The sequence below is a fragment of the Marmota marmota genome, unplaced genomic scaffold, assembly GCF_001458135.2.
Source record: "Marmota marmota marmota unplaced genomic scaffold, marMar, whole genome shotgun sequence".
Lineage (NCBI taxonomy): Eukaryota > Metazoa > Chordata > Mammalia > Rodentia > Sciuridae > Marmota > Marmota marmota.
The window spans coordinates 8012849-8033786 of NW_026000019.1; the positions used below are offsets into that span (position 1 = coordinate 8012849).

A 20938-nucleotide genomic window follows, 5' to 3' on the forward strand; every position below is an offset into this window, starting at 1 on the left:
TTAAAATAGAAAAAGACATCATAGATCCTAATTAGATAAGTTATACCCATGTATGTTTAATATGTCAAAATACCTTCTACTGTCATAAGTATATAAAAATAACAAATAAAAAAAAAGACATCCTAGAATCAGTCAATAACTGTGCTAAAAGGGCACAGATGTAGAGAAAGGGAAAATGATCAGTGGGCTAGCACACGCCTGCAATCTCAGCTACTTGGGGGGCTGAGGCAGGAGGATCGCATGTTCAAGGCCAGCCTGGGCAACTTAGCAAGATCCTGTTTCACAGTAAAATATGAAAAAAGCTAGGAATGTAGTTCAGAGGTAGACCACCCTGGGTTCAATTCCTAGTTCAAAAAGAAAGAAAGAAATGGAAAGAACTAAAAAAAAAAAAAAAAAAGGAAAAGGAAATGCTTCCTCTAGGAAAAGGCCAATAGGACCTTGGAGATTCTCTGTCCCACCTCAGGCTCTGGCTGGTGCTGTCCTCCACCCCCTCACCTTTAGCAGACAATGTCTGCCTGGCATTCAGATTCTGCATGAATTCATTCTCTGAGATGAGCCATCTCTTACCTGTCTACTAGGCCAGGACCCTTGTGCTTCTCCATGATATCCTGTAGCACAATGTCATTTTCTATATCCCCATTATACAGAGTGCATGTCTCCCCCAACTGTGAACAGCATGAGAGAAGTTCTGCTCCCCTCTCCCTGCTCTCCTGTTGGACCCAGGGAATCACCCCATTGCTACTGATAGAAAGATGAATAAATAACTTGGGCACATGCAGGTGTGCTGGGGACAACCAGCCAGACCACAGAAGAGTCCATTCATAGACTCTAGAATGATAAACTGGATATCTTAGCAATTATTTATTTGAACACTGATGTTTTTAAATTCACTTGTTCTACATCTCCCAGGTACTGAATACTTCAGTGATTTATATATACCACCTCATTTCTTTTTCATAACAAGATAGCAATTTTTATTGTTATTTTTGAGATGAAAACAAAAATAATCAGGTTGAGAAAGGTTAAGTGATTACTTTAACTGAAAATGATAAACTAAGGCAGACTCCCCACCTGTGCTCTACAAAAGAACAACCATTCCTCCGAAAGAGTGAGAAACTTTTTCCACGTCACCTGGGTTAGAATGCCCTAGAGCCCTGACCTTGTGTCTCATACCAGGTCTTTCTTTCTACCTCATTCTTCCACTCTACAAAAGACCCTAAAGGACAGGCAGAGATTCTGAGATATTATACAATAACAAGAATTATTAGAAAGCCTTAGCAAGGAGGTGACATGATGGAGAAAGCACTTTTACTATAACAAAGTAGCCCAGACTGATGGCTTATGCAACAGAAATTTATTTTCTTATTGTTCTAGAGGAAAGAAGGCCTAAATCAAAATACTCAGGTCTGGATTTTTCTGAGTCCTCCCTCTTTGGCTTGCAGATGGCAGCCTCCTTCTGGAATCCTCACAGGCTTTTCCCTGGGCACATGTGCCCTGGGCATCTGTCTGTATTCAAATGTTCTCTTCTCATAAGTGACACCAGTGTGATAGAATTAGGGCCCATTTTACTGGTCTTATTTTAAATTAATCACCCCCTTAAAGGCCTTATGTCCAGTTACAGTCACATTCTGAGGTACTGGGGGTTAGAGTCTCTGTGTATGAATTTGGAAAGCACACAATTCAACCCATAACACATTTCAATAATATAAACATAACAGTTAAACCAACAAGCATACAACATTTAATAGAGAGGGGTGGCATTTGCTAAACACAACCAATACGAGAAGTCCACATGTGATATGATCTGCATCCAAGCCAGGATTCTGGAAGGGATAATCAAAGAGACAGTTCAGCCCCTTTCAGATGGGGCAGCCTCCCTCATCTGCCTATTTTAAAAGCTCTCTCACACAACCCAAACATTCTATATAAATGAAACCCAGTACACAATGCAATTTCTTGTACTGCTTCACAATTGGGAAGTACTCATTCAAGGGAACCTGTCATTTTAAGAGTCAGGAAACTGGCCAGTCCCATTCCACAGGCTCATTACAAATAGCAGGAATGTCTCCTCAGTCCCAAGCCAGTCAGCTAGCCGTCTTCCCTTGATCATTCTGGCTTACTGTTATTTTCCATTGTTTCACATTTTGGTGATCAAAACCAAGAGGCCATTCTGGCTATATTTGAAGGGCATGAAATTCTGAAGTTGGAGGAAATATTCATCATCGCCACCTAGAAGTCTCCTCACTGTGCACATTTGAAAGCTAAGGCCTAAAGAATATACCAACCTATCCAAGGTCCCTCCACTAGGGAAAAGGTGACCATACCCCTTTACTTCCAATCAGGTATTCCTTCTTTAGAATCCTATCCCACATGCTAAAGATAAAAGGGAATAGTTAAAAGAAAGGAAAAAAAAAAAAAGACATAGATACATTTTAGTTTGGCTAAAATTTTAAGTTATCATGTTATTATCTGCTGCTGTAGCGTAGGCTCAGTATATAAATTTGAGGGAAATGAATAATGAATTTCTCCATATGATTGGTTAAATAAAGCTTAAAAAATGTTATTTTTATCTCTTATACTTTTCTATGTTCAAAACGTAGCTGTTATCTACTTACAAATATTAGACAAACTGTTGTGTTTTTTTTTTTTTAATTCCTTCTCCCACACAGCACATTATGGAATGACAAATATATGTTCCTTCACAGGAAATGTAGTCTAATGATGCTTTGCCTTCTACTTAAAAGAAACTGATAATGGTATACACTTTGTGTTAATACTTTTTAAATGTATCTAACAATGTGGCACAAAATGCTAAGCAATCTGCCATGCACATGCACGGTGGCACACACCTGTAATCCCAACCACTCAAGAGGCTAAGGCAGGAGGATCACAAGTTCAAAGTCAGCCTCAGCAATTTAGCAAGGCCCTAAGCAACTTAGTGAGGCCCCTTCTCAAAATGTGGCTCAGTGATTAAGTGCCACTGGGTTCAATCCCTGGTACAAAAAAAAGGGGGCTTTTTTTTTTTTTCCTACAGCTTTCTCTCTCCAGACTGGAAGTTTTGCAAATAGCTCCCCTAGGGAGTGTTTGTGTTTTGTTGAGGGTTCCACCCCCCTCTTTAATTGCTGCCTTTTTCATGACTTCCTCAAGATTGCCACACCAGGGAAAGCCCTATCTTTCCTCTAAGGTAAACAGTCCAAGGAAAACCTCCAGCAAAACCATCCTAGGGAAATATTTCCTGAGATCCCTTTTTTTTTTTTTCTGGATAAAATTATCAGCAGTCTGGGTTGACTTTGCTTTTCAGCTAGCACAGGAACTATTTCAGGCTGGTCCTGTAGTTCAAAATAGAGATGTTGACTAGAAGTGAAACAAATTGACAAAAATATACAACAGGAGTTCAGGATGCTCAGAGGGGCTGTAGAACCATAAAACACAGACCAGCACTCCCCAAGTCCTGGACGGTATAACATGACACAGGAATTTAGATTCACCGTTCTTGTCTCACCTTGTAAGAGTTTATAGATACTGTGAATGACAATCCACTTTAGAAATGAAGAAGAAGCCTGGTCTTTTGCAGGATTAAGAACTCTATAAATAAAAAGTATGTGTTTGAGAGGTGTATTTTAAGGGGTTCTTAATCTTCTTAGGTGTCGTGGACATTTGGGGCAGTCTGGTAAAGCCTAGGAACTCCTTCACACAGCATAACATTTTAAAAATCATGAAATAAAAGCATCAAATTATAAAAGAAACCGATTTTGATGAAGTACATGGAGTCATGCAGTCTGTAGATATTAAATGATGTTTAATCATGCATTGGAGCCTTGAACTACATTTTTCTTCTGTTTGTGGACTATACAAAACCAACATAATTCTGAAGTCTGAAATAAAAATTTTGAGGACAGAGCAAGTTAAAACATCACGAAAGTTAAAATAATAGAAAACAATTTCTTTTTGTACTAACTACCTCTGTGTTCACCATAATGAACATGTAGCACACCTTGAATATTTAGGTATTATATGTAGCAAATACAGATTAAAGTGAACTAGAAGTACTGTCATTTGCTTCAAAATATGAAATATACGTTTCTTCCACCTTTGATCAACAAGCTAGGAAAGAGTGCCAAGGACATTAATAAAATCGGTAAGCCTGTAATCCCAGTGGCTACGGAGGCTGAGGCAGGAGCGTCTGAGTTCAAAGCCAGCCTCAGCCAAAGTGAGGTGCTAAGCAACTCAGTGAGACCCTGTCTCTAAATAAAATGCAAAATAGGGCTGAGGATGTGGCTCAGTGGGGGAGTACCCCTGAGTTCAATCCCCGGTACTGCCCCGCCCCCCAAAAAAAACATTCTATAAGTAGGTTTCAGTTCAGCTTCTGCTGATGAGATTCAATGGGTTTTTGAAAATTCAAAATTAACACAAACAATGTTCAATAACTATCCCCTTCATTTTACAGATGAGGAATTAGACAGGAGGAAGTTAGATAACCAAAGCTAAACCATCCCTTAACCAATATGGGCTGAACCAGCAATAAAGTGCACAATGACTTTCAATCCATGGCAAAACTACAGCGCTTTCATCTTAAGAGGATTTATGAGAAATGGCTACTGAACTTAAGAAAAAAAGGATGGTTTTGAACTTTGAAATAATTCAAGAGTCAATATTTCAATAATACTATTTTAGTCCCTTATAAAAATACCATTTTTATTATGGTAACCAGCTGTTCTCTAAATCTTTAATTTTGAGAAGTGACTTTTAAATACAAAATGAAGGATTTATGTGAGGTTGAAGAAAGAACATCCTGATACCATGACTGTAAGGAAGATCCTCTTTTCAATGGTCTACTGTTATCCCTAATTAGACATCTTTATGTTTTAGACATCTTTACTTTGCAATTTTTCATTGCTGTTTTTTGTTTTGTTTTGTTTTGTTTTGTTTGTGGTGCTGGGGATGGAACCCAGGGCCTTACACATGCTAGGCAAGTGCTCTGCCACTGAGCGGCACCCCAGCCCAATGTTGCAGAATTACACTGCAGAATTACAAAATCGATAAAGCCCTACCTTGAGGACTAACGTGCCCTCAGAAACCTGGGGAAGTAGACAAAAGGCTGAGGAATGTTCTATAGGCCAGACCCAAGCACTTGGCTAGGGATCCATTAAGGGCAAGGGAGGCCAACGATTAAACATTCAAACTTCAAAGGACAATAGCAACCATTCTACAGACTAGAACATGAAGAAAACAGATTCCAGAATGCTGGCCCCTGGAACAGGAAAGCCATTGAGATCTGCTGAAGTGTAGAAAAGGCCTAGCAACCAGCCAGGTGAAGAATCCAACAAGAGTTTGAAAAGAACAAAGGCTCCATTCCTGCTGACTAGAGCTGGAAGTCAAGCCAAGCTGTGACTACTCCCTCCTAGTCACTAATTACCTTAGATAAAAGGATCTGTATTCTACACACCATGGATTTCTATGGATTTTGATCTGAGGTTATTTTTGATTTTGGGCTTTGTTTTCATTCAGTTTATGTTTTGCTCAGTGTGCTAGTTCATTTTAAGGGTTTTCAGCTTTTCTTCTTCTTCCTCTTCCTACTCCTCCTGCTGGCCTCCTCCCTCCCACTCTAAAAGAACCCAAGCATCTAGCTCTTTGCACCTAGCATTTAAGCCATAGCTAGAGATAAACCACAGAACATGGCAGACTGGTTTTATTTTAGGTCCACATCCTCAAAACCTGAAGAGGCTCTCCACACCACACACATCTTTCTAAGTTTCTCCAGTGAATTTGCATTGCCACCCAAGGAAATGACTTTGTTCCCTTTTTCCTCTGGAGGCTCTCACCTCCCCACCCCCATGCTTAGTTTGTGACCTCATCTTTCTTCATTGAGAGAAAACAGAAAGCACCAGAGGGAAGCTTCCCATCTTCCACCAGCAAATCTGCAAACTCCCCTGGCTCTGCACTTGGGTTCTTCTCTGGTCACAGAAGAGGTGGCATTCTTACACCTGGTATAGACCTGGCCCCGTGCACATCTCTCTAGATGGAAAAATCCATCCGTCTCTTTCTCAAGGACTTTACTCTGATGACCATGACTTTCTTTCCTGAATCATCCAACTTTGCTTTTCAACCAGATTATCTGATTGGCAAACCTGTTAGAATCTCTCCATTCAATCCATATTCATTTTCCCCACTATATCTCCATTTTTAGACTGTTTTAGTGACGAACTTCCCTAAAGAAACATTACTCACCCTGGATTCACAGCTGTGCCATTCTTGTTCCCGTTCACTCCCACCCCACCCCCACTTCTGTTCCCATCACTCCACCGACACTTCTCATCAAGATCACCAATGACCTCTATCAGCTCAGACATGCTGGTCACTTTCTTAAGCTCATCTTACTCGGCCTCTTTGTTTCCACTTTCTCCACTTTGTTCCCATGACATCATTCTTGGTTTCTTCTTAGCAAACTCCTTTACAAATTCTCTTCTCTGCCTACAGCCACCATCTTAAGCCACGCTGTTCTCGTTCCATTCATTTCCCATCCATGGCATCTCATCTCTTCATACATGGGCTAAAATTACCTCCCAGCAAAAAAAGCTCATTTGCTTATTATTTGTAGGTTTACTTTTGGTCTCTCCCAAGACGGAATGCACTCTACCTGCTTTATTCACTCAGGTATACCCAAAATACAGCACAGTGCCTATGAGGTCCAGTACTAATCACAACTTACTGAATGAGCAAAGGAATAAGCTGCAAACGGCTGGTTGATCGATGATTTCTAACAAAGCAAAATTCTTTTATGAAAAAGGAGAATAACAAAGTATTTAAATTGTTTCACACAACATTTGCTCTTTTCCTAAGTATTAACTAAAAACAGAAATTTTTTCCTATTACTTTTCTAAGCATGCCATGTGCATTAATAAAGAGGGATATAAAGTTTTTTCTCACGGAAATGTATACTTTATACAAGAACATTCTTTTCATTGTGATGATAAAAAGTATCTGCAGAAATTCTTGCTATCTATTTAAAGTATCGTTTTGATTGACAAATTGGTTGATTAGTGCCTTAAATATTAATGTGCTAATTAAGCTCCTTATAAATACATATAATGTGTAATATTAAATGATGACTATTAATCATTAATACATAAGATATACTGGGCCATTGTCACGCACCTATAATCCCAGTTACTCAGGAGGCTAAAACAGGAGGATCGTAAGTTCAAAGTCAGCCTCAGCAACTTAGCAAGACCCTTTCCAAAAATTAAAAAAAAATAAAGACAGGGGATGTAGCTAAGTGGTAGAACACCCCTGAATGCAATCCCCAGTACCAAAAAAATAATATAAAAAGCACTGTATGTTAAGTAATTCCTTCATAATTAACATGGATTAACTCATTATTAATATACATAAATACAGATGGTATTAACATTAATAATTAATATTAACACTATGTGAATAAGTATTATTGCCTTATTTTAGTAAGTATATGCTATATCATAAGGTATGTTAATACCTCATATTAGTGCATAAGGTATTAATCAGCCAAATAATTTGACAATCTGAAAGATAATTTAAATAGTAAGAATTCCTACAACAACAAATCTTAGAAAATTGATTCTTCCATCGTTTTTCATTGACAACAGATGCATCATTGCAGATAATTATAAAGATGGGAAAATTTTCATGTAAATATTGTGAATTTTTATGTATTTCAAATAAAAATTCCTGCTTGTTGCCAGCTCAGGAATAAGTACAAAGTAACAGATTACAAGTAAGCATAATAGCTTTGCAATTAAATCTTTAATTAACCAAGTAACTTTTCAAATTAGAAATTTTGCTGTACCAAACTGTCCTAAAATGCATTAGTAGCAACTTCTAAGAATCACTATAATAGGACTTTGAAGTAATTATCTGAACATGTTTTACGATTTTACATTAAAAGTAGACTACCATGCCATAAATTACAGAAATGCCCTGGTGTTTTCTATTTGAGGTCTAAGATTATGACTTCAGCTACATATGTAGTTTTGATAAAATGTCTTATTTTTTATTTTCTTTAAAATATAGACCTGTAAAAAACTACTATGGAGTTTCAAAAAACAAAATTACAAATCATGTACTGCAACTTCCTCTATCACGTCAATCAGTAACCAAGTTATAAGTGCAGAACAATGGAGTTATTATGGAAACATGCTTTCAGACAGTGTACTTTCTGCACCCTTCCTTATAATTTTTTTGATGTTAACCATAATAGGAAGATGCTGACAACATCAAATAATATTTATAAAACTCAGAATACAAACCAGACAATTAATCAATTGCGACATGTAAAGTACATCAAAATAAAAATCCTAAAACTTGGACAAATAAAAAGGCGCTTGATTTTTTAACATTTCTCCTTTCACATCTATAAAATGTACATCGTAACAAATGTTCTGCTAACTCATCTAGTTATTGTAGGAATGAATGTGGGAAGGGATGAATAAGCAGTTCTTTTATCAGTTATAGAGTGCTATGTAAATGGAAGGTATTATTGGCCTTCTGATACATTTTTTCAAACTAGATAATCAGGAAATAGGCAATAAATAATGACAAAAATGATAAACTAAGCAAGTATAAGATGAGTCTTGCAAATACATGAGCTTTCTATACTACAGAAGAAAACTGAAGGCAGGTATGATATTACACACCTATAATCCCAGCTACTCAGGAGGGTGAGGCTGAAGGATCACAAGTTCGAGGCCAGGCTGGCAATTTAGCAAAACTTTGTCTCAAAATGAAAAATAAAAAAGGGATGGGGATGAAGTTCAGTGGTAGACTACCTCTGGTTTCAATCCCTAACACCACACACACACACACACACACACACAAAGAATATCAAAATTACACATATTATGAACACTTGTTTTCTATCTCAAAACATGCTGTTCCCTAAAATACCTAAATTTCCCTGCCAACTCCAAAAGTCAAGAAAATGAGAAGGAAGACTGAGGATGAAGGAGCAACTGATTCACAGCTATATGGGCCATGGCAAGCAAAATGAGTGCCATCTGGCCTATCATCTTTGACCCAGTTTTGGCTGAACTCTGATATAGATCACTGAGTCTTTCTAAAGATAATTGAATTAATTAAAAGAGTAATTAGACTGGTAGGTGTGTAGCTTTACAAAACTGCTGATAGTGGAGCATTCAATTATTTGTGTTTATGTTGGTATAAAGGGGGAGGTAAACTATAGTTTCAAAAAATGTTATAAGGGTGGATTAAAAACCCAGAGAATAAGAAAACTGAGACTTGCATAACAAAACCCGCAAAAAGTATAGTGCATTCCATTTTTACCTTGGGCAGGTAATGGTGTCCAAAGACCAGAACAATACCTGTTTTATGTACTGTCTTCTCTAGGGGAAAAAAACCTCCACAGTTACTCTTGGTTTCCCCATCTGTTTACCTTTATAATAGTCAAAAGGTAGAAGATGAAGAGTTAGCCAGACCTTAAGCTCATTCTAAGTTGGTTTTTGACAAGCGTGGACATTATTTTTCTCCTAAAACTTTTTATTAATGATGCAAAGCTTAGCCTTAACTCTGTCTTCTCTACGTTAAGCAAGGCTGGATGTCCCCGGCACCATTAGTTTGGGCCATATTCTCTGAACCATCTTCAATTTCCCCAATTTCTGTAAAAATGAGTCTATGAGAAAGAAAAGCAATTTGCTTTCATTTTTCTATACATTCTCATCATTGTTAAGGGAAGTGTTCCAGGAAACACTAAAAACAATCCGCAAAAAAAAAAATGAGGAAAAAAAGTGTTCATAAAATTTCTACCTCTAGTTCAAAATTTCACCTATATTGTTAAGGCCCCTGATGTTCTTCAGAATTTTTGAGGAATCCCTAAAGGGCCTTTGATTATGGTAGCTATATCTGTTGATATTTATTATGTTAGAAATTTAAAACAAAATACAAATTTAAATAAAATTTTCTTTTCACATAAGAATTATCTAAATTGTTAGATTTGTTGTTTTCTCTATTTGGTGGTAACACCCAGCGTGGACCCAGGGTAACTCTCCTCTCTCATACAGCTTCCAAATGGATACAATCTTTCTCAAAGAAAAATGTCAAAAATTACAACTAGCATTCTCTGACATTTTGCTGAACATTTTAAGAATCCTCAAAATACTCAATTATTATTATTTCTATTTTACAGTTGAGAAACCCACATGGGAATGAGCTAAAGAAATTTGGCTCATGCTGTCACAATTGTAAGTAGTAGGATTTTTGTTAGAAGCTGGAAAATTTAATAGATTGAAGAATCTATCCTAAGAATGTGTACAAAGAAGTGTACAAAATATACAAGGGTTCTAGATTAAATATTATCTCTAATCCTGGAAAATTTTAACCACCTAAATATTCAACAAATTATGACTGGTCAGTTAAACATATTCACAAACTTAAAGCTGCATATGGTGAGAACCTTTTTAGCTCATATGGATAAACAGCCATCAACTGCATAGTGCCTGACACATACTAGGAACTCAATAATATTTAAAATATGAATGAATCAAAAAAGTACTATTATTCAAAATTATGTTCAACAGAAAATATGAATGAGGGAGAAGCATCATAGAAAATAGCATGTACAGTGTGATCGCAACTTTGTAAATCTACACATAAGTATATATTGAGAAAAAAAAGGTATAGAAGCATAGATGTAAATACAGGAATTCTTTGTATCCATGCTGATGCACACTGGGTACTCAATAAATATTCATTGGCTGAATAGATGGATGAGTGACATTTTAAAAGTAGTGACCTCATGGAGCATTATAGGTAACTTTTTCTTTTTTTCTATGTAATTTTTTATATTTAACAAAATGGAAACAGTAAGCATGATTTATCTTTGTAATAAACAATAATATTAAAAAGCATTATCACTTTGGGACATACCATTAGGAATTTGGGGAAAAAGTAGAAGATATAGATGTATCTAATTCCATTTACTATTCAAGCAATAAAAAATAACAGATGTTACAATAAAATAACAAGTCTGATATTATATGGCTGATTATTCTCAGGGTTGAATCTAGAACCTGGGTCACATGGTTTCTAGACAAGTAGTCTTCCTGTTGCACCAAGATGCTTGACATCCCATAATACGGGTGAAGAAGCAACAATACCAACACTGCGGTATCCATCTTTAGACAGTTCCTTGCTTATAAGCGAAATGATTCGTTAAATAATTATTTTATGTCATCAGAAAACTTCAAAGTTCTAATAAATATTCCCTTTCAATGCAATATAAATTGCCTTTTGAGATTTGTGAACTTCATAAAGGCGTTTCCAAATTTGTGTGTGTTGGAAAGGCACAAATGCATTAATTTGGGGAGGAGTCCAGAGTTATTACAAAATGTGTAAAAGGGTCAGTGATCAAAAAGAAAGAAAAAAGGTTGAAAACAAGTAAACCTACAAAATATGCCAGCAAGAGAAGGTGAAAAAAATGATTATAAATACAAGAGGAAAAGGAACTAGGACGATTCTGTCTTCCTCTTTTTTTTTTTTTTTTAATGTCTGGAACATATCTTGTTAATATGTAAATAATTCAATTTTTTTGACTTTGTTTTCTAAGTAGCAGCACTAGGAAAAACAATGATGGGTTAAAAGTACAGGTTAAATTGCCTGTATGGAATGAACTTTATCAGGCGCTAAGAAATCTATTTAATAATTTTCTTTTTCTTTAACTAAATGTGAAATACTTTAAAAAGTCACTTACAGTGTTAAAAAGAAGCAGGGTATTGTCCCATCAAATATGCTTGCCCTACAGGAAGTTTGTAAAACTTCTCTGAGCAAATGCAGATTAAACACTTCTCTATGCATTTCACAACTATTGCTTAATTTAAAATTTAACTCTTCCTGAACTCAGGGGAAACAAAGGGCCGTTTCTCATCCCAACATCCAAGTTGACTGATGAGGCCTAGGACCTCTGGGAGGTAATTTTTAAGACTCATACTGAGCTTCTTTCACTAGATTTCCTAAAAAATACCTCTTGGGCCACGATTTCAAATTTATACAATAAACAGAAACAAAACAAAATACAAATCCTTCTTATACCCCAATTATGTTTGAGCTGAGCCCAATCTAATACTCTCCATCTGCTTTACCTGAATAAATGCCTAGATCATCAAACAGTATCAAGAGCACTTCCTGTTCTAGTGTCTGTGATGAAAAAAAATATTATTTTTAAGACTAAAATTATTAGAAGTTATAGGAGATAGAAAGAGTGTCTTTTTTCCTCCTTCCTTGAAACAAAATTGCTAAAACAGTATTTCACACTCAACATTTAACTGTGGGACTTGATCCTATCTTTTCAAGTATCTAGTCTTGAGCTGTTTTCCTACTGTGTCAAATAACTCAAGGGAAAATTCAATCAGAACACCGGTGGGTTTACATTTAATTTTTCAGTATTGTCTGTCTTTGGCGTGACACGGAAACACATCAAATACCCAGGAATGCTCCAAAACCACTGTTTTTGTTTTTTTTTTTCCAAATAAAATTTAAATGAGTCCATGAAGGCGGTTGCTAAGGATCCTCAGAGCTGTCAAAGAGCAAGGCTAGAGTGCGGGGACCACGGAGTGGCACCACGTGTACCATAAACGCACACCACCTCGCTGCTGCCTTAAATGCTAAATTTCCGGGCTCCAACCGAAGGAAACAACTGATCGCTCGACTCCGCAGTGCATTTACACCCAGGAAAGCAAACTTGCCCCGGTGAGAAGGAAACTGAAGTTGCTGATCCGTGCATCGTTTCAAAAGCAAAAGGCTCGCAGCCTTTGAAAGCAATGAGGTTCCCCTCCGTCCCCTTCTTCCTTCCGAGTGACTACAGACTAACAGCGAAGGAGAGTGGGAGAGAGAAGTGGAGCAGGGCAAGAGTAAAGGTATTGCTTACAGTTCCCAGAGTTACATGAGAATCTTCAGGCTTTTCTGTGCCTCTATTTTCGGTCAGGATCCCAGTTCAGCCTGAACTTCAGGAAAGTCTTATCCCTGGTAGGCGGGGCTAAACCGTGGGCTGGTCTCCTTGGGGTTCTGCACATGTTTTAAGGTGGAATTAAAGAACAAGAGAGGGAGAGAACACTGCTCATAAAGGCTGATATTTGGAAGGTAAATAGTCATCAGAATCAGATGTTTGCAGTCAGAAAGCATGCTTAAAGGATAGATAAACTAACTTGTCCTAAATTATATAGACTTTGCGTTTCTCTGCGTGTAGAATTGCTTTTTGCCCTTAAGAACACACTACTTCTCTTTCTTCCACACAAGAACAAAATTGAAAACACAGTAAATAACCTTGCACATTATTTGCATTCTTTAAAAAGGCCAAGCTTATAACAAACCCTAAACATAAAAATGGATACATTTTTTTAAATGAACGATGTAGGACCACTTTAAAAATCACATCTATTCAAATATTTCGTCCCCCAAACTCTGAACACCTGAGTTGATAATTATATTCCTTTGTAAGTTTAAGGTTAAAAGCATTCCAAAGAATATAATGCAAATGTTGAGATTTATAGTTAAGAAAAATTAAGTCAGGTTGAATTCCAAATTTGCAATATAAACTAAAATACTTGATAACGTGAATATGAAGAAAAGTACATTGCTTAAATTCCATAGAAATCCATTCTAGCAGAATTAATTACTCCACTTGAATAAGAACACTCATCATAGCCACTGGTCCTGTGTTATACTTGGGTATACAAGAAAAAAAATATGTGTTATTCCATGAGGTTGAAAGTGAAGTCTTTTTCATGTTATAAACCCTCTTTCTACCTGAGGTCCATAACACATTAGGAGCTCCATGAGCTCAATGGATGGTTGTTGAAAGCATTGTCTCTGATGTGAGGTCAAGGACATCCTGAACCTGACACCCAAAGAGCACTCCACTTAGTGCAATTTTCTGCATCATTACTGAAGAGAAAAATTTTATTTTTATGCTCCTTTCCACATAGGTAAAATTTGTGGAAAGGCAAAAACCAACCAGAGGTAAGGAAGAAATGGACCTTAATTAAATACATGTACTATTAATAGAATCAGATATCATGATGAAAGCATAGCTCTTGAGAGAGTGTTCATGAGCAATAGGAACTATGTTCTAAGAGCGAAATATCTACCTGTAGTTATCCTGTACATCTGCACCAACATTTTAACCTAAGAACTGAAAATGATATTTTTCTTTTTAGATATATTAGATGATTGTTGCTATTTTATTAAGCCTTCTTTCCCTCCACAATTTTTAAAAATAAGTTTTAAAAAAAGTGGAACAGAGAAAGCACTGATGATATGATTGTTACTCCTTATACAGAACTCTGATGGGCAAGGTACTCTGTCTTATCACTATACTCACTATATCACTAACCACTGTATTTATGACAGTAAACATCACTATTTAGATCTTGTTTAGAATTCTCATCTCACATAAGCACAAAAAATCCAAAGCCCATATTTTTCCAGTATGTCAGACACTCTTATAGCAAGTTTTATTCGATCATCTTTTCAGCTTTGTCCCAAGTCAAATAAATATCTGTTAGACTTTAGTGGTTCCCAGGTTAGGCACCTTCCACTAATTTCCTTTTGGATCAAAAATGGTCACTATCTTGCCCCTTCATCCTCCTCACCATAAATCACTTGTTCACCTTCTGATTTTATCTTCAAAATTTTTATATCTGCATTTTTCTTTTCTTTCCATTTTACTGTTAAAATATTAACTTTAATTGTTGCCTCCCTCTTTATTACAGATACTAACATATGATCTTTATTCCTGCGTCTCTTTTCTGTTCTCAAGATCATCTTAGGCTTCATCAACAGATACACCTTCCTACAAGTCTAATCAGTTCACTGTCATACCCACGATATCCAGTTTTCTCCACTGCCTACTGACTCATACCATCACACTTTTAAAATGTTCCTTTTTTATTTGCAAGTGAGGTAGAAGTAAAAATTAAATCAGGATAACTTCAGGTTCTATGCCACATTACAATTTTATATAGTACAAATGGAAACATTCACCCTGTCAAAATAAATACAGTTTAATATACAGTAGAAATGTTTGGCCACCGACAAATTGGGTTCAAGAATTTTTTACAAAGCCAGGTTTTTCTCATTCATTTTTATCTACTTGTGGCAATAATTTAACAAGTTATTTTCTGCTCTCCAAGATCACTCTAAATTTGGGGAAAGTGCATGTCTAGTTTTAGTACTTCAGTCAGAGTGGGCGCAAGCCCAATTACTCAGCTCCGAGGCTGACTTGCAGGCACTTTAAAGTTTAAAAGATATTTATGCTCTTGGAATTTAAATGTACTGACGACAATGAGAAAGTCTGAGCCTGTGACCTTTGGTTGAGGTAATCCTGAGTAGTAAGAACTATTGCTAAATGGATTTCCAGTGTTTCTCAAGTAGCCAAACTCTGATAGATGTCACTAGAGGGTTTTTATAGAACTTTTGGCTGTCTAGGGCTAAGAAGATAACAGCATTTCTATATTTATGTCTGCAAAACTAGTGACTCAGCAGCTTCAGGAACACTTTGCTATTCAATTTTTCAAATACATTGTCAGGTACTGACAGTTTTGGGAAAAAAAATATCTTTCTTCCTTCATGCTTTATATACAGGATATTTTTCTCTGATTAAAAATACAACGCAGGGCTGGGGTTGTGGCTCAGTGACAGAGCCCTTGCCTCGCACATGTGAGGCACTAGTTTCATTTCTCAGCACCACATAAAAATAAATGAACAAAATAAAGATGAGTGTATCTATAACTAAAAAATAGTTTTAAAAAAAGCAGAATAACGAACAACAAGTAAACGTAACAGTAGTCCACTTTTTGCTTTGAATATAGCCCTTGCTTCTCTGCTACTGCAATTTATTTATTTAGGTATTAGGGTATGAACTCGGGGGCACTTAACCTTTTAGCCACATTCCCAGTCCATTTTTAAATGTTTGAGACAAGCTCTTGCTAAGTTGCTTAGGGCCTCACTAAGTTACTAAGGCTGGTCTCGAACTTAAAATCCTCCCTTGTCAGCCTCCTGAGTTGCTAGGATTACAGGCATGTGCCACCATGCAAGTTGTGACTTATTTTAAAAGGCACATGTTTCTTTCTCTTCCTCTCTTTCTCCTCCTCCTTAATCTCTTCCCCTCCCTAATCTCAGAGAAACAGATTACCTTTCTCCCCAACCTGGGCAGAGTTATAGGTCCTTGAGCTCACACCCACTACAAGAACAAGGTAATCCAGACTTTAGAGATGGCATCAGATCTCAAAAATGATTATCTGCTAAATTAACAAGTGAATTACAACTCAGAACAGAGAACACACGGAAGGTATCCTTTGCATCACCTCTTTAAAATTCCCCTGTTCCTCCTGATGCGCAAAATCACAGACTCTAGGATGGAATTCCCTGTGTTTCTCCTTTGCTAGCAAAGGAATAAACTTCTTTTTCCTTTTTCTCAAAACTGTAACCTTGTTATTGGATTGGCATCAAGCACAAGGATCAAGATTTCAAGAACAACCCTTAATCTTCACCCAAATAAAAAAGTCACATACCAGATTTAGTCTCATTAAATTTATGATGTGGCTTTAAATTCCACAGTTGATCCCAAGTTTACTTCTCAGCATAAAGTAAACATTGAGATAATTCACAACAACAAAATTCACAAAACTGCTATAAAAAATATATCCTAATCTTCTTTATTCCAAATTTTCAAAACAATCCAACTGTTTTGTTCATGGAGACAGGACCATTAAGGAAAACAGAATGGCCTAACCAACTTAAATATTTCTTAATTAATATCCTCTTATGATTGTTGAATGTTCTGGGTCAATTTGACGATGCTGAGGGATGCCCAAATGACTAAACGTTATTTCCAGGTTTGTCCATGAGGCTGTTACCAAAAGAGATTAGTACTAGTACTAGGGATTGAACCCAGGAGTGCTTAACCACTAAGCCATATCCCCAGCCCTTTTTATTTTTTACTTTGAGGTTTCACTAAATTGCTTAGGGCCTTGCTAAATTGCTGAGGCTGGCATTAAACTCACAATCCTCCTGCCTCAGCTTCCCAAACTTCTAGGATTACAGGCATGTGCCACTGAGCCTGAAGAGATTAGCATTTGAATCAAAAGACCAAGTAAAAAAAGCCATGGCTAATCCATGTTGGCAGGCATCACCCAATCCCTCAAGGGCCTAAATAGAACAAAAAGTCATGTGCCTATCCCTGGAAAGAGCAAACAGGATCAGCACGGTTAGTATGGATTTTACATCTCAGTAGAGGACGGAGACAAGGAACAAGATAAGATAATGACTTTTTGAAGCCATCATGTCCAGGAAAGACCCCTCCAAGGAGGCAAAATTTCAAGTGAGACTTGAAGATGAAACCCAGTGTGAAAGGAATGTTTCAGACAACAAAAACAGCAACTAAGCATATACAAACCTAAACTGACACATAAAATTTAAAAGGCACACAAGACAATGCCACCAGAAATGTCTTGAACAGCAAAAGCTAGAGAAAAATAAGAGAGGTGAAGTCAAGCTGAATTAAATCAGAAATCCAAGCTGGGCACAGTGGTTCAAGCCTATAATCCCAACAATTCAGAGGCTGAGGCAGGAGGATCAGAAGTTCAAGACCAGCCTCATCAATTTAGCAAGGCCCTAAACAATTTAGAGAGACCTTGTTTCAAAATAAAAAAATAAAAATGGCTGGGGATGTGGCTCAGTGATAAAGCACCACTGAGTTCAATCCCCAGTTCCCTCCTCCTCAAAATAAAATAAATCAGAAATCCAAACTGAGTCATGAAGGTAGGATTGGGATTTGGTGGGTAGTCATGATAAATTGAAACAGCAAAGGCAAAGACAGGAATTCATCACAGAGTAAGTGCAATGGCAAGTCTGTTGCCTAAAGCTCTGTCCTTGTCCTTGATGCCAATTCATTAATGAGAACACAGTTTTGAGAAAAAGGAAAAAAGAAGATTTATTGCTTTACTAGCAAAGGATAAACACAGGGGACTCCTGTCCCAAAGGCTGTGATTCTGCCCATCTGTAGGAACAGGAGGCTTTCATAGAGGTGATTCAGAGAAAAATGAGATTAGGGAGGAGAAGTTTAAGGAAAAGAAGATTGGGAGAAAGAATAAAACATCAAATGAACCCCTGTTACAAGTCTAAGAGTTTTGGAGGATACTAGAGATAATTTTAAGAATGTACACTGGTGGTCAGACTTTAAGAACTCTGACAACAGATATAGGGATTTGGACCTGCAGTGAACCAGAAACTTCCCAGTTATCAAATATGCTAGTGGTTCCTTGCACTGTCCTTGCTTTAATTTTGTTAGTTGAGATTTCATTGAAGATGGGCACTAGCTTCTTGGAACTTAGCAGGGAATGACATTGTTACACTGATATTCAGGAATATAGCACGTTAGAATAAAGAATGGAGACACCAAAATGAGGAGGGAAAAAACCAAAGTGATTACTGTGTCACCAGATATCAGGGACTGGTGTCACCAAAAGCTAGATCCTTGTCCCTAATGCCAATCCAGTAGGTTTTAAGAACAGGGAAAAAGAAGTTTTATTGCTTTGCTAGCAATGGAGAAATACAGGGGAATCCTGTCTCATAATCTGTGATTCTCTCTATCAGGAGGAACAGAGGATTTATTTAAGGTGATTCAGAGGAATCTTGTTTCCCAAGATTGGGGAGGAGAGATTAGGAAAAAGAGGATAGGGCAGGAGAAGATCAGGGAGGAGAAGGACAGGGAGGAGAAGAACAGGAAAGAGAAGAACAGGAGGAGAAGATCAGGAAGAAGAACAGGAAGAGAAGATCAGGAAGAAGAACAGGGAGGAGAAGATTGGGGAGGAGAATGTGAGGAAGAAGGAAAAAAATGTCAGTTTTAGAGCAGCAAGGGATATATTCAAAGCATGAAGTGAACCACTGTTATACCAAGACCTGGATGGGAGGAGCCCTATCAAGATGGAAAGAATAGAAATGGAGCGCTAATACCGTTGGATAAAACTCAACTACATTAATGCAGCATACCACGTGGTAGGAGAAGATAATTCATACAAGACAGATGTTTCACTCAACTTAGCATTAGGGTCTTAACGACTTTTACACAGTTTTTACTTAATACTATTTTATTAATATTTAAGAGTTTATCTTCCAATTGTTGTTTACTTTGAGGATTTATGCCCAAAAAAGTAAGCCAATTTACTCTTAGCTGGAATTAACTTTGCCATCTCAAAAACTGTGAAAACAGTTCAAGGAAAAAAGGAAATTTGGCATTGCAAAATGTGTCCTCTATTTCTAAGTCCTCACATAGGCAGACATGAGTGCTTCAGGAAGAAAATCTTCCCAGTGTATGGTTCAGGTTAATCGCAGGTAGCAAGACTTCTGGGGAATAGCCACCTGGCCATGTGGTGGGAGAAGATAATTTTGTATAAATTGATGATTCACAGATCTAATTTCAAATTAAGGATTTAGTGCCTTATACATTGTAAATAATACACAGTATTGATATTAATATAGAATACATAGTAATATATAAGTAATACTTAGTAATACATTTGTAAGATGCACTAAAAATTTTATTAAGATTTAAAACTTAATCTTGTCACTTACTTTATAGAATAATGCCCAAATGAGTCAATTTATTCTTACTGGGAAATAGTTATATGAAACTTAGAAAAACAATTTGAGACAGAATGAGGAGATTCGAGATTGCAAAATATATGGTGCCCAAGGTAACATTGGACTATATTTACAGGAGTTCCATAGATTCAAGCTTGGTTCAGAGTCAAGAAAATAAGTCTTAAGTTCCAAGGAATTATGTGGCTTCAACATTGATCATCCATAGGTATCATTATAGAACAAAACCAGAGGCGGCTCAGTGGTAGAGTGCTTGCCTAGCACATGTGAGGCACTGGGTTTGATCCTCAGCACTACCTAAAAATAGATAAACAAACAAATAAATAAATGTTTTGTGTCCATCTACTACCAAAAATATCCTTAAAAAAATAAAAGAACAAAACCAGAAGATTCTATTTAAATGTCATGAACTTTGCTAGATCCATAGGACACTTACAAAACTTGTAGAATGTGAAAGGGGAAAAAAGTTTCAAAAATGCCTAAAGTTAAACTTCCCATCCAAATGGGGGCTAGGAACAGTTTAACTTATTAAAATAAATGCGGCATTTCTTTGTCCTGTGTTACAGAAGTAATGACCCTGAACCTAATCTTATAAGAGAGAGGGAATAAAATCACACACCTTATCTCCCAGACATGACAATGGTTACATTTCATTGTTTGTCATTTTGATTTTATGTTCTATGTTTATAGATATAATTTTAATAGGATTACACACCACTTCATAATCTCTAAATTTTTCCTATGCACAGCACATCGGAAGTATCTTTCTATGATAATAAGGTATTTTATTGGCTGTATAACATTACAATATATAAGAAGACTATAAAAAAGAATTTTTTTTTTAGTAACAGGGATTGAACCCAGGGGCACTCAACCACTGAGCCACATCTCCATCCCCTTTTATTTTTTCATTGTGAGCCAGGGTCTCACTAAGTTGCCAAGACCAGTCTCAAACTTGGATCCTCATACCTCAGCCTCCAGAGCCACTGGGATTACAGGTGTGTGCCACCATGTTCTGCCAAGAATAACTTAGTTGAAGATTTTATGTCGTGTCCAGCTTTTGCTTTTCATCACTATGACCAAAATACCTAACAAGACTACTTAGGGAAGAGAAAGTTTTAGACTCATGATTTCAGAGTTCTCAATCCATGGTCAGCCAACCCCAATGCTCTATGGGTGAGGCAGAAAAATCATGGCGGAAAGGCACTGCAGAGGAAAGCTGTTCAGCTCATGGCAGCTGGGGAACAGAATGAGAGAGGAGAGAGAGAGAGGTTGGGGGAGGGGGGGGAAGAAG

The 20938-nt window shown here is 37.0% G+C and overlaps 1 protein-coding gene across 1 annotated transcript in view; it reads right to left on the bottom strand.

The window, feature by feature from the left end:
- Pla2g4a (phospholipase A2 group IVA) overlaps nt 1-13049 on the bottom strand; it is a 129557-nt gene extending 116508 nt beyond the window's left edge. The window contains exon 1 of the mRNA XM_015491688.2: nt 12914-13049. The gene's annotated coding sequence lies outside the window, so the exon portion shown is untranslated. The remainder of the gene's footprint in view (nt 1-12913) is intronic.
- Nucleotides 13050-20938: the final 7889 nt, after the last annotated feature.